General features: G+C 42.1%; 1 protein-coding gene and 1 pseudogene across 2 annotated transcripts in view; one reads left to right on the top strand and one right to left on the bottom strand.

The window, feature by feature from the left end:
• The window catches only part of Slk (STE20 like kinase), a 100,680-nt gene that overhangs the window by 72,936 nt on the left and 16,519 nt on the right, over positions 1 to 11,225 (bottom strand). The window lies entirely within an intron of this gene.
• LOC101575685 lies at positions 5,053 to 6,581 on the top strand (annotated as a pseudogene).

The following is an 11,225-nucleotide window of genomic DNA, read 5'->3' as shown; positions in this document are numbered from 1 at the left end:
TAAAAATAAATAAATAAATAAAACGTATAACTGATACTGTGAAATGGGAAGAAACTGTTAAAAAGGAAAAGGAACTAGGATGGGTTTAAAGGGAAAGGAAGGAAGGGAAAAAGGAGAAAAAATGCAAGTTAAATATACTATTAGTGTCTCATAGTTCATAGAAAAGAAAGTTTGCACTAATATTGATTGGAGAACTTTTTATACCCACATCTTATACTCTGAGTAAAGACAACAATATGCAGCGGATTAACTACTGTTATTCTATCATCTTGTTACAAATTTTGTTCACTTTTCCAAAAATAAAAAATAAAATTCAGTTACTATTTTAATTTTTGAGATATGTTAATTTGAAATTTTTAATTTTTAAAAGGGAGGAAATCTCCAACTATTTCAAGAATGAAGTCCTGTCTTCTCACGGCAGCCTCTCTGTACTGTTCCCTACTGTGAAACTGCAGGCAGATGGGAAGGCAGAAATGGGATCTACAGTCTTCGAGCAGCATGATGACCCAGAGGTGAGAAGGGTGTGTTTGAAGCTGAGAGGAAATAACTCATGCCATCCTCCTCAAACCCAGGAGGAGTGCAAACGAGAGAACAAAGGCACAGATCAGTACTAAGTGTTTGGATAAAAATAACAAGGGATGAGAGGGATGGCAGCATTGAAGAAAGCATGTATTTTAAGACTGCTGATATATTTCTACCCATTTTAAGTTATATGTTACATTTAGTTATCTTTTCAGAATCTTAAGATTTTTGTAGGAACAAGAAAAATATATATATAAAAAAAACAGTATGAAATAACAGAATTATTTATCATCAGTTAGCAAAGACACACAACTACTTGTGGCAGTTATTTTGCCACAAACCTGCAATTTGCCAATACTGAATCGTTTAGATAAATATGTGCATATATGTGTGGGGGCTAGTGTAAGGTATACACAAACACACATCAAATGGATTACAACCCTAAGTCTTAACACCAACCCATTCCAGTAGATTTTATTTTCTAACAAACAGAAGTTTAGGTGTAGTCATGACATGGCGAAGGCCACCCCAGGAACAGACGCCAACGTTGGGATTCAAGCCTTGTCCAACTGCTCGCAGAGGCAGATGTTCTTGCACTACGTTATACACACTCCCTTCTGCTGTTTCCAGTCTAGGGTTATCCCTGTTTGTGTTGCAATAAAAAGGCAGAATGAGTGTTAATCCGCTCAAATTTAGCTGTGAATGAGCTTCTTGGGGGATGCTATGCTTTTAAAGCCCCTTCCAAATCTCATGTTCAAATTTAAATGCCACTATAGCAGTATTAATAGGTGGGACCTTTAAGAGATAATTAGCCCAACAGGGTGCCACCCTCCTGGGTGGAACTGGTACCCACTACACACCTATCCACCTTCAGCCATGGAATAACCAGCATGTAGGTGCTTGCCAGCCCCTTCATCTTGACTTCTCAGTCTCCAAAACTGTGAGGAAATAAGCTGTTATTCTTTACAAATTATTAACTATCCAGCCACATTATTCACTTATAATAGCATAAAATGGACTTGCACAAGGAACTGTTATTTTTCACATTCTACACCAAGAATGACCATATAAGTACTATCAAGTATGAGGATTAAGAAATTTGCAGGCTGGGGAGATGGCTCAGTAGAATAAGCTCTTCCCTGGCAAGCGCAAGGGACTGAGTTCAATCCCCGGTTCCGCAAAAAAAAAAAAAAAAGAAAGAAAAGAAATTTGCAAATATAGAGTTTGTGAAAAATGAGGAGCACCTGTATACATTCTTTCCATAATTTTAGCAAAATATTACAGAAACTGTTTTCTAAAAAGAATTTTCATGTCATTTCTTGAATTTTATAAAAAAAAAACAGAAATACACATACTCTATATTCTCTTTAAATTCCCAAGCAATATTTTTACTTGTAATGTTCTGGTTGTTTACTCAAAATTTAAGCTGCTAGTCAAGATAAATCAGTAACAAAATGATGTTGGAAGTAATTTAACTCTGGTTAAATCTGCAGCTTCCAAAATATTTTACCAATTTTCAGATCAGTTTTCCAACTTATTTTAAGGATTTGCTGACTCTGAGTCATATGAATATGCCAAAAGAACCAGAACTAAACCATAAACCAAGACAATTTACAAAAATTGCATAGTTTAAAAAGATAGAGACCTGAAAACCCAAAAAGATAGAATTTTTTTAAAATATATTTAAAGAGACGAAAGATATACTACTTCTGAAAACTGATTCAAGAAAAATAAATGTTAAGGGCTGGTGAGATAGCTCAGCGGACTAGGCATCTGCTTAGGCAAGCACAAGGACTGGGGTTCCATTCCTGGCAGCACGTGCCACGCTGGCCCCACCCCCAGGTGCACTGAGCCGGCCAGCTGTCTGGGCGTGGTGCTGCATGCCTGTAATTCCAGCGCTGATGAGGCTGAAAACTGGAGGATCACCACAAGTTCAAGCTGTGTAGTAAGACCCCGTACCAAATACATAAAACAAACAATAAATAAATGTTAAGTAGTGAGAAAAATCAAACCCCTGTACAACAGTATCAAAAAGAGTTAAACACTTCTGAATCAATCAAGGAAGCAGAGTTGCTTAACAAGAACTACAAAACACTGCTGAAAAAACTAAGATATGAGAAAATAGAAAAAACATCTCATAGTCATGAATTAGAGATTTAACACTGTTAAAATGTTAATAATCAGGGCTGGTGAGATGGCTCAGTGGTCTAAAGCACCTACTTAGAACAAGCTAAGCAAAGCACAGGGACCGCGGTTCAATCCCCAGCACCACATGCCAGCCAGCCCCGCCCCCTGGTGGGCTGAGCTGGCCACACACACACACACACACAGAGACACATACACACACACACACACACACACACATAAATAAAATAAATAAATTTTAAGAAAAAAAATGTTAATAATCTCCAAAGAAATCTACAGATTTCATTAAAGCCTACCAAAATCCAAATGGCATTTTTGCAGAAACTAAAAAGGCCATTCTGAGGAGGCACCAAGATGGCGGAATGATAAGCAGCAGAGAAAGCCTCTCTGTTGCCGTCCTGCCGCTGGCACATAGCAATGTGAGGAAGTCCAGAAGGCAAGTGGGGCCCGGGCCCAGGAAAAATCTGAGGCACAAATTGAAGTCCACAGAGAGAGTGAAGGGTAAAACTTCAATAAAGGAGGCAGCCAGCAGCACCTTCTCCCTGAGACAGAACTCACTGCAAGAGAGGAGTGATTCAAACCTGTGAACACACAGTGACTGCTGGAGATACGAGAGGCCTCCTCAGAGAGATGCAGCAACGAAGGGAGGCAGTGGCCATGAAGGACTGTGCTCGCTGGCAGTGCGTGCTGATGGCTCAGTCATCCCACACAGAAAGCAATTGACTGGGAGCAATCCTCAAGAAGGGCAGAGCAGCTGCGGGACCCGTCTGGGGTTTCCAGCTGGGGCTGGGCCTGAGAAAGGTGCACTGATGGCTACAGGCTGAATGAGTCTGGTCTCCACCAGAACGTGCAGGCAGGCCCACTGAGATTAGCTGGTACTCCACCAAAAAGTTACTGCTGGCTTGCTGGGACAGGTCGGCACAGATCAGGACTCTGAGTCCACACACTACCAGTGACAGCAGCAGCACACTAGGAAGTGGATTCTCATTCTCTCTCTCTCTCTCTCTCTCTCTCTCTCTCTCTCTCTCTCTCTCTCTTATTGTGATGGCAGGTTTTTTATGTTTTTGTTTTGTCTCCTTCATTGTTTGATCTTATTTTTATGAATGTAAATGTGGCTTTTAGCCTCTGCGGCTGTGTTTCTGTTCTGTTCTCTTATTTATTCCTTATCACTTTCCTTCCAGTCTTCTGCACCAGCTTCCCAAAGTGGGGGAGAGCCCCCTTCATCCTTCAGCCTTACTTTTCAACTCTTCCTCTTCTATCTCTCTGTTTTTTCCCTAACCCTCTTTAAATGTTAACCTCTGAGGGTAAAACTGACATGTTCAGTACTGTATACTACATATAATTTTCTGGTTTGTTTTAGATTTTGTTACATAACCACAAATCTAATTCATACAGTTAAAGGTGGTAAATCAATAGTGAGCTCAGTTTGTCATTTTCTATGCTATTTGATTCTACTGTCATTGCTGATGGTTATTACTATAACCAAAAGTGACACAATTGTTCTAAATAGCTGTTCTTCCTGGTATTCAAAGACTGAGATTGACTAAGGCTCACAGAAAATACAGTGGCACAATGCCAAAGAACTAGGGCTGGGCCAGACAGGCAGCAACTTCTCCCAGCTAACTGAAGACACAGAATCTTGCAAGACTCAAAACCCAAAAACCAGCTACACCTGGAAGATAGCTTAGAGAAGTACTCAATTCTTTTTTTTTTTTTTTTTTTTTGCAGAACCGGGGATTGAACCCAGGCCTTTGTGCTTGCCAGGGAAGCACTTATTCCACTGAGCCATCTCCCCGGCCCTCTCAATTCTTATGGGTTCTAAATACCAGCAATAAAGCAACCCACCCTAGCCAATTTACAAATATCACCCCAGGAATTAATCTAAAAACAGAAGGAAAAAAAATGCAGCCCCGGACATACAGTTCACCAAAGGGGGGCAATAAGGTGGGGTAATCCAAAAGCCACCCACCTGGGCTCTCTGAAGTGGTAACAGCAAAGCAATTGAATGAAGCTCTAGAAAAAAGTTAAATTAGAAATAATTTCTCACAAAACTGCAGAGATAGTATCCACAATGAAAAAATCATGATTAGTGAATCTAGAGCAGATATAGATCAAAAAAATAGAGGAGCTTAAGAAAATTATGGAAGCCATGAACTCTCAGCATAGGAAAGAAATGGAATCCATAGGCAAATGCAAACAGATACCCAAGATAATAAAATTTCCTTTGAAAGTACCCACAGAAGACTAAGCCAATGTGAGAACAGGAACTCAATTACAGAAGACAAGCTTGGAGTTAGTGATCACGAAAAGAAAGACTCTTTAAAACTGGCGGGGCGAGGCGGGGGCGGGGTATGGCGCGCTGTGCGGCGCCGGGCCGGAGAAAAAGCTCGCAACCCTAAGCATCTAGAGACAACAGTGGACTTGGGGACCAGCAAACACCCCTAGGGCACAAGAGGAGTTCCTGCTGCCTCACCCTGCTTTGCACCAGGCCCGGCGACCCCCAGCTGCATTAAGTGAAGAGAAGAAGGAGGAGGAGGAGGAGCTGGGTGGCACCATGGGCCCGGGCCGTGCCCTCCATGCCCGGGGGATGAAGACACTGCTGCCATGGACAGCCCGTGCCAGCCGCAGGCCCTGAGCCAGTCTCTCTCTCAGTTGCCAGTGCCACCAGAGCCCTTGGAGCCTAGCCGGTCCAGGATGGGGGGTGGAGAGTTACCTGTCCTGTTCCCTGCTTCCCTCCTGCCACCATCCAGGAGTGTCTGGTGAAGCCTCAGCGGGGAGTGGGACCCTCAGAGCTGCAGCCACCTCTACCACTGCCAGCCCCCTGCGGGAGGGTTTTGGTGGTCAGGATGGTGGTGAGCTGTGGCCATTGCAGAGTGAAGGTGCTGCGGCGCTGGTCACTAAGGAGTGCCATCAACTGGCAACTCAGGGTGCCCGACCTGAAGCCCCAAAACGAAAGTGGGCAGAGGATGGTGGGAATGCCCCTTCACCTGCCAAGCGGTCTTGGGCTAGGCAAGAGAACCAGGAGGCAGAAGGGGAGGGTGGCATGGGCAGTGGTAGTGGCAGCGGCAGTGGAAGCAGCAGTAGTGGTGAAGTTAGTGCTAGGTTGAGGGAGGAAGCCCTGCCTTCTGCACCTGAACGCTTGGCCCTGGACTATATCGTGCCTTGTATGCAGTACTACGGCATCTGCGTCAAGGACAACTTTTTGGGAGCAGCACTGGGTGGCCGTGTGCTGGCCGAGGTGGAGGCTCTGAGGTGGGGTGGGCGCCTGCATGATGGGCAGCTAGTGAGCCAACAGGCCATCCCACCGCGTAGCATTCGTGGGGACCAGATTGCCTGGGTGGAAGGTCATGAGCCAGGCTGCTGGAGCATCGGTGCCCTCATGGCTCACGTGGACACAGTAATCCGCCATTGTGCTGGGTGGCTGGGCAACTATGTCATCAACGGGCGCACCAAGGCCATGGTGGCGTGTTACCCAGGCAATGGACTGGGGTACGTGAGGCATGTTGACAATCCCCACGGCGATGGGCACTGCATCACCTGTATCTATTACCTGAATCAGAACTGGGATGTTAAGGTGCATGGTGGCCTTCTGCAGATCGTTCCTGAGGGCCGGCCTGTGGTAGCCAACATTGAGCCACTCTTTGACCGGTTGCTCATTTTCTGGTCTGACCAAAGGAACCCTCATGAAGTGAAGCCAGCCTATGCCACCAGGTATGCCATCACTGTCTGGTATTTTGATGCCAAGGAGTGGGCAGCAGCCAAAGACAAGTATCAACTAGCGTGTGGACAGAAAGGTGTCCAGGTTCCTGTATCACAGCCGACCACACCCACCTAGTGGCCAGTCCCAGAGCTGCATGGACCGACTGCTCACCCGACTTCAGGAGAGCCCTGGGCCCCCAGCAGCCTGCTAGTCTGGGTGCCTGCTCCTTTTCTGCCTCTGCTGCTGCTTCTGGCTTGCCTCTGTCCTACCTGGTGTGGAGGGCTCTATGCTTCGATGAGGACCAATGTGGAGAGACCTCTGCTGCCCCCTGAGGGAGGCTGAGTTGTGACATGGACAGTAGTCAGCATTGGGGGCCACCATTGCTGAAGCTCAAGACTTGTGTTCTGTCCTGTCTGGTCATTACCCTACTGGATGTGGAGATCTGGGAGGCAGGATTTTGGATTGAGGTGAGTCATGGCCTCTTGCTGGCAAAGATTTGGGGTGGGAGGGGAGTAACCCCAAGTCCCCCCAACCCAGTTCTTCCAGCCTGGAATGTGAAGTGACTCCCCAACCCTTTTGCCTCTGGCACCCTTCAGACTAGGCTGAAGCTTCTTGGGCAGAGTGAGATACTGGGAGGAGCATGGGTGTGAAAGTCCTGTCAGCCAAGAAATAAAAGTTTACCTCAAAGCTGAAAAAAATAAATAAATAAATAAATAAATAAATATGGCAAGGACCATGAAAAATGAATCCAGCAGCTGCTAGAGGCAAAGAAGAATAACTTAACATTGATTGGAAAAAGGAGATAGCACAATTGACACTTAAAAAAAAAACTATTCACAGATGCCAAAGCAGAAAACTTCCCTGGTAGAGAAAAAGAATTTGACATAGATAAGTGAGGCATACAGAACTCCAATTTGCCATAAACAACAACAAAAAATCTACAGCCAGGCATGTCATTAAGATTCCAGAAATTAAACACACAAAAAAGAAACTTACAGATTCTAAAGGAAAAGCAATAAGGGAAAAGAAACAAATCACCTATAAAGAAAAGCTCAGATCAGCTAACTTCTCAGCACAGATACTCAAGTCAATGACAGCTTAAAGTGAAGTAATTCAAATTCTGAAAGAAAACCACCTTCAACCCTGACTGACATACCACATAAAACTCTTTCAAAACTGATGGAGAAATAAGATACTTCCATGATAAAGAACATCCAAGGAAATTTATGACCACCAAGTCAGCACTCCAAAGTGTTTTGAAGACATTCTAGAAAGAAGTAAGAAGGTCTACAACTCCTTGAACCACATCAGAAGGAATCCACCAGGCAAGGCAAATAGGTAAACAGAGGGAGGAAAGTGGGGGGGGGGGCAACAACAGGAAAATAACAAAGTCAATATATATAATTTATAACCATCAATGTTAATTATCTCAATCACCAATGGAAAGACACAGACTGACAAAATGAATTAAAAAGCAAGCTCCAGGAGACCGGGGAGATGGCTCAATAGAATGAGTGCTTCCCTGGCAAGTGCAAGGGCCGGAGTTCATCCTCGGTTCCGCCAAAAAAAAAAAAAAAAAAAGCAAGCTCCAGGACTGGGGAAACAGCTCTTGGATCTAAGCACCTGCATGGCAAGCACAAGGACCTGGGTTTGATCCCCGGTACTGCACATCATGGCAGCCCTGGAACATAGGGTGTACTGTGCCAGCCACTGAAACCGGGCATAGTGGTACATACCTGTAATCCCAACACTGGGCAGGCTGAGATTGGAAGATCACCGAGTCTGAGCTGCACAGTGAGACCCTATATCAAATAAATGTTTTTGTTTTTGTTTTTAAAAAGCAGGTCCAACAATATGCTGCACTGAAGAAACATTTAACTCAGAAAAAAATTCATAGACTGAAAGTCAAATGGTAGAAAAAAAATATTCCATGAGACGAACCCAGAAAAAAGTAGTAGTTATTCTATTTGTAGACAAAGTGAATTTCAAACTAAGACTGATTTAGAAAGACAAAGTAAAGTCACTGTCACCAAAAAAAAAAGATCAACTAGACAAAAAGTCAACCATAAAATATTATAAATGAACTTTCAGGCAAATGGACTTACATGTCTACAGTGTTCTACTCCATGACATCAGAATACACATTCTTCTCAGCTGCACACAGGATGTTCTCCAAAAATGGTCACAAATGAGTTCATAGAACATGCTTAAGTAAATGCAAAAGAACTGAAACTATTCCAAGCATACTATAAGACCATAGTGTAATGAAAATGTAAGTCAATGGCAAGAGAAGCCACAAGAATTTCATAAACTCATGGAAATTATGCAACACCCTCCTGAACAACCAACGGGTCAAAGGTAAAAATAAAGAAGAAATTAGACAGTTTCTACAATTAAGTAACAACAATAAAGCATACGGAAACTTATAGAAAACAATGAAACCAGTCCTAAAAGAGAAATCTGTAGCAGTGAATACCAATATCAGGAAAACAGCAAGTGCAAATAAACTTAATGGTGAACCTCAACTTTGTAGAAAAAAGAAGAGCAAACTAAGCCAAAAGCTTGTACAAGGGAGGAAATTACAAAGATCAGAGCAGAAACTAACCTACTAGAGACTAAAAACATACAAAGAATCAATGATTCAAAGAGTTGGTTCTTTAGAAAATTAAATAGGACTAAAGATTAAATAAAATCTTATTCAACCTTATCAAAAAAATGCTCAGGGCCAGGGAGATAACTCAGTGGAATAAGCATTTGCCTGACAAGTGCAGAGACCTGAGTTCAATCATCGGTTCTGCCAAAAAAAAAAAAAAAAAAAAAAAAAACCTCAAATCCATACACTTAGGAATGAAAAGGGTGAAATTACAACAGCCTATGGAAACCCTACTTTGAAAACTCATATTCTAACAAGATGGAAAATGCAGAAGAAATGCAGATTCCTATCTACATATGAATTACCAAAGCTGAATCAAAAGATATAAAAATCATAAATATACCAATATCATAACTCAGTGGCCTAAGCATCTGTCTGGAAAGTGGAAGGTCCCAAGTTTGATCCCGGTACTGCAAAGAAAAACAAATAAAATAAGTAAATCAATAAAATCAAAGATGTGATTAAAAACCTACCAACAAAGAAAAGCCTAGCCCATGCCCTGAAGGATTCACTGCTGAATGCTACAAGAAATTTAGAGAAGACCTTATATTACAATTTCTCAAACTCTTTAATGAAACTGAAAGGGAAGTAATACTCCCAAATTCATTCCTAGAAGCAAGTATTACCCTGATGCCAAAATTGGAGAAGGACCTATCTGCAAAAGAGAACTGTTGGCCCATCTCACTAATAAACATACACACAAAAATCCTCAGTAAGATACTGACAAACAAAATGCAGCAAATCATCAAGAAGATTATATACCATGATTGAACGGGATTCATCTCAGGAATGCAGGGGTGGTTCAACATAAGCAAATCAATAAATGTAATATACCATATCAACAGAACCAAGGACATACCTCATGATCAACTCAATAAATGCAGAAAAAAACATTTGACAAAGTCCAGCACCCACTTATGATTTAAAAAAAAAAAAAAAAACCTACAGAGAATTGAAATACAAGGTCTTTACTTTAATCTGATAAAATCCATCTGTGACAAACCAACAGCCAACATCACAGTAAACGGACAAAAACTGAAAGCTTTCACTCTAAAATCAAGAACAAAGCCAGGGATATAGCTTAGTGGCAAAGAGCCTGCCTGGCAAGTACAACGTCCTGAGTTAAATTCTGGGTACAAAAATAAAATAAAATAAAATAAGGAACAAAACAAGGATGTCCGCTATCTTCACTCTTACTGAACATAATCCTAGAAACTTTAGCCAGGGCAATTAGAGAATAAAAAGAATCGCAATAGGAAAGGAAGAAGTTAAATTATGACTATTTGCAGATGACATGATACTCTAAGATCCCCCAAAACACCACTAAAATAACTGCTAGAATTAATAAGTAAATTCAGTAACATAGCTGGATACAAATGAATGCTCAAAAATCAATAGCCTTCCTGTACAAGAATAAAAAACTCACTGAGAGAGAAATTAGGGGAAAAGCACCTTTCACAATAGCATTCAAAGAAATGAAATACTTAGGAATCAATCTAACAAAGGATATAAAAGATTGCTACATTTAAAACTACAGCACTCTGCAAAAGAAGACTGAAGAAGGTATCAGAAAATAGAAAGATATCCCTTGCTCGTTAATAGGAATAACCAACATGCTGAAAATATATTTCCAAAACTGCTATACAGATACAATGCCCACCAAAATCCCAACAGCACATCTCACAGAAGTAGAGAAAACAATTCTGAAACTCATCTGGAACCAGAAGAGACCCAGAATAGGAAAGGCCATTCTGGGCAATACAGGCAATGCTGGGGACATAGCAATCCCTGACTTGAAATTATGCTGCAAAGCTACTGTGATTTAAAAAAAAAAAAAAAAAAAGCACTGGCAACTAAACAGACCCACAGATCAGTGGAGTAGATCAGAAGATGCAGAAGCAACAGCACCTATCCCCAGCCACCTTATCTGACAAAGGTGCCAAGCCCATTCACTGGAAGAAAGAGAGCCTCTTCACTAACTGGTGCTGAAAAAAGTGGCTCTCCACATGCTGAAGATGAACCCATACCTTTCACCAAGCAGTAAACTAAATTTGAACTGGATCAAAGATCTAAGTATGAAAACAGAAACAATAAATCTGCTTGAATATAAAATAGGTAAAACCGGGGCTGGGGAGATAGCTCAGTAGAATAAGTGCTTCCCTGGCAAGCGCAAGGGTCTGAGTTCAATTCCCGGTTCCTCAAAAA

Source organism: Octodon degus, unplaced genomic scaffold, assembly GCF_000260255.1.
Source record: "Octodon degus isolate 3935 unplaced genomic scaffold, OctDeg1.0 scaffold00042, whole genome shotgun sequence".
NCBI lineage: Eukaryota > Metazoa > Chordata > Mammalia > Rodentia > Octodontidae > Octodon > Octodon degus.
This window is presented reverse-complemented; position numbering and strand designations above follow the sequence as displayed.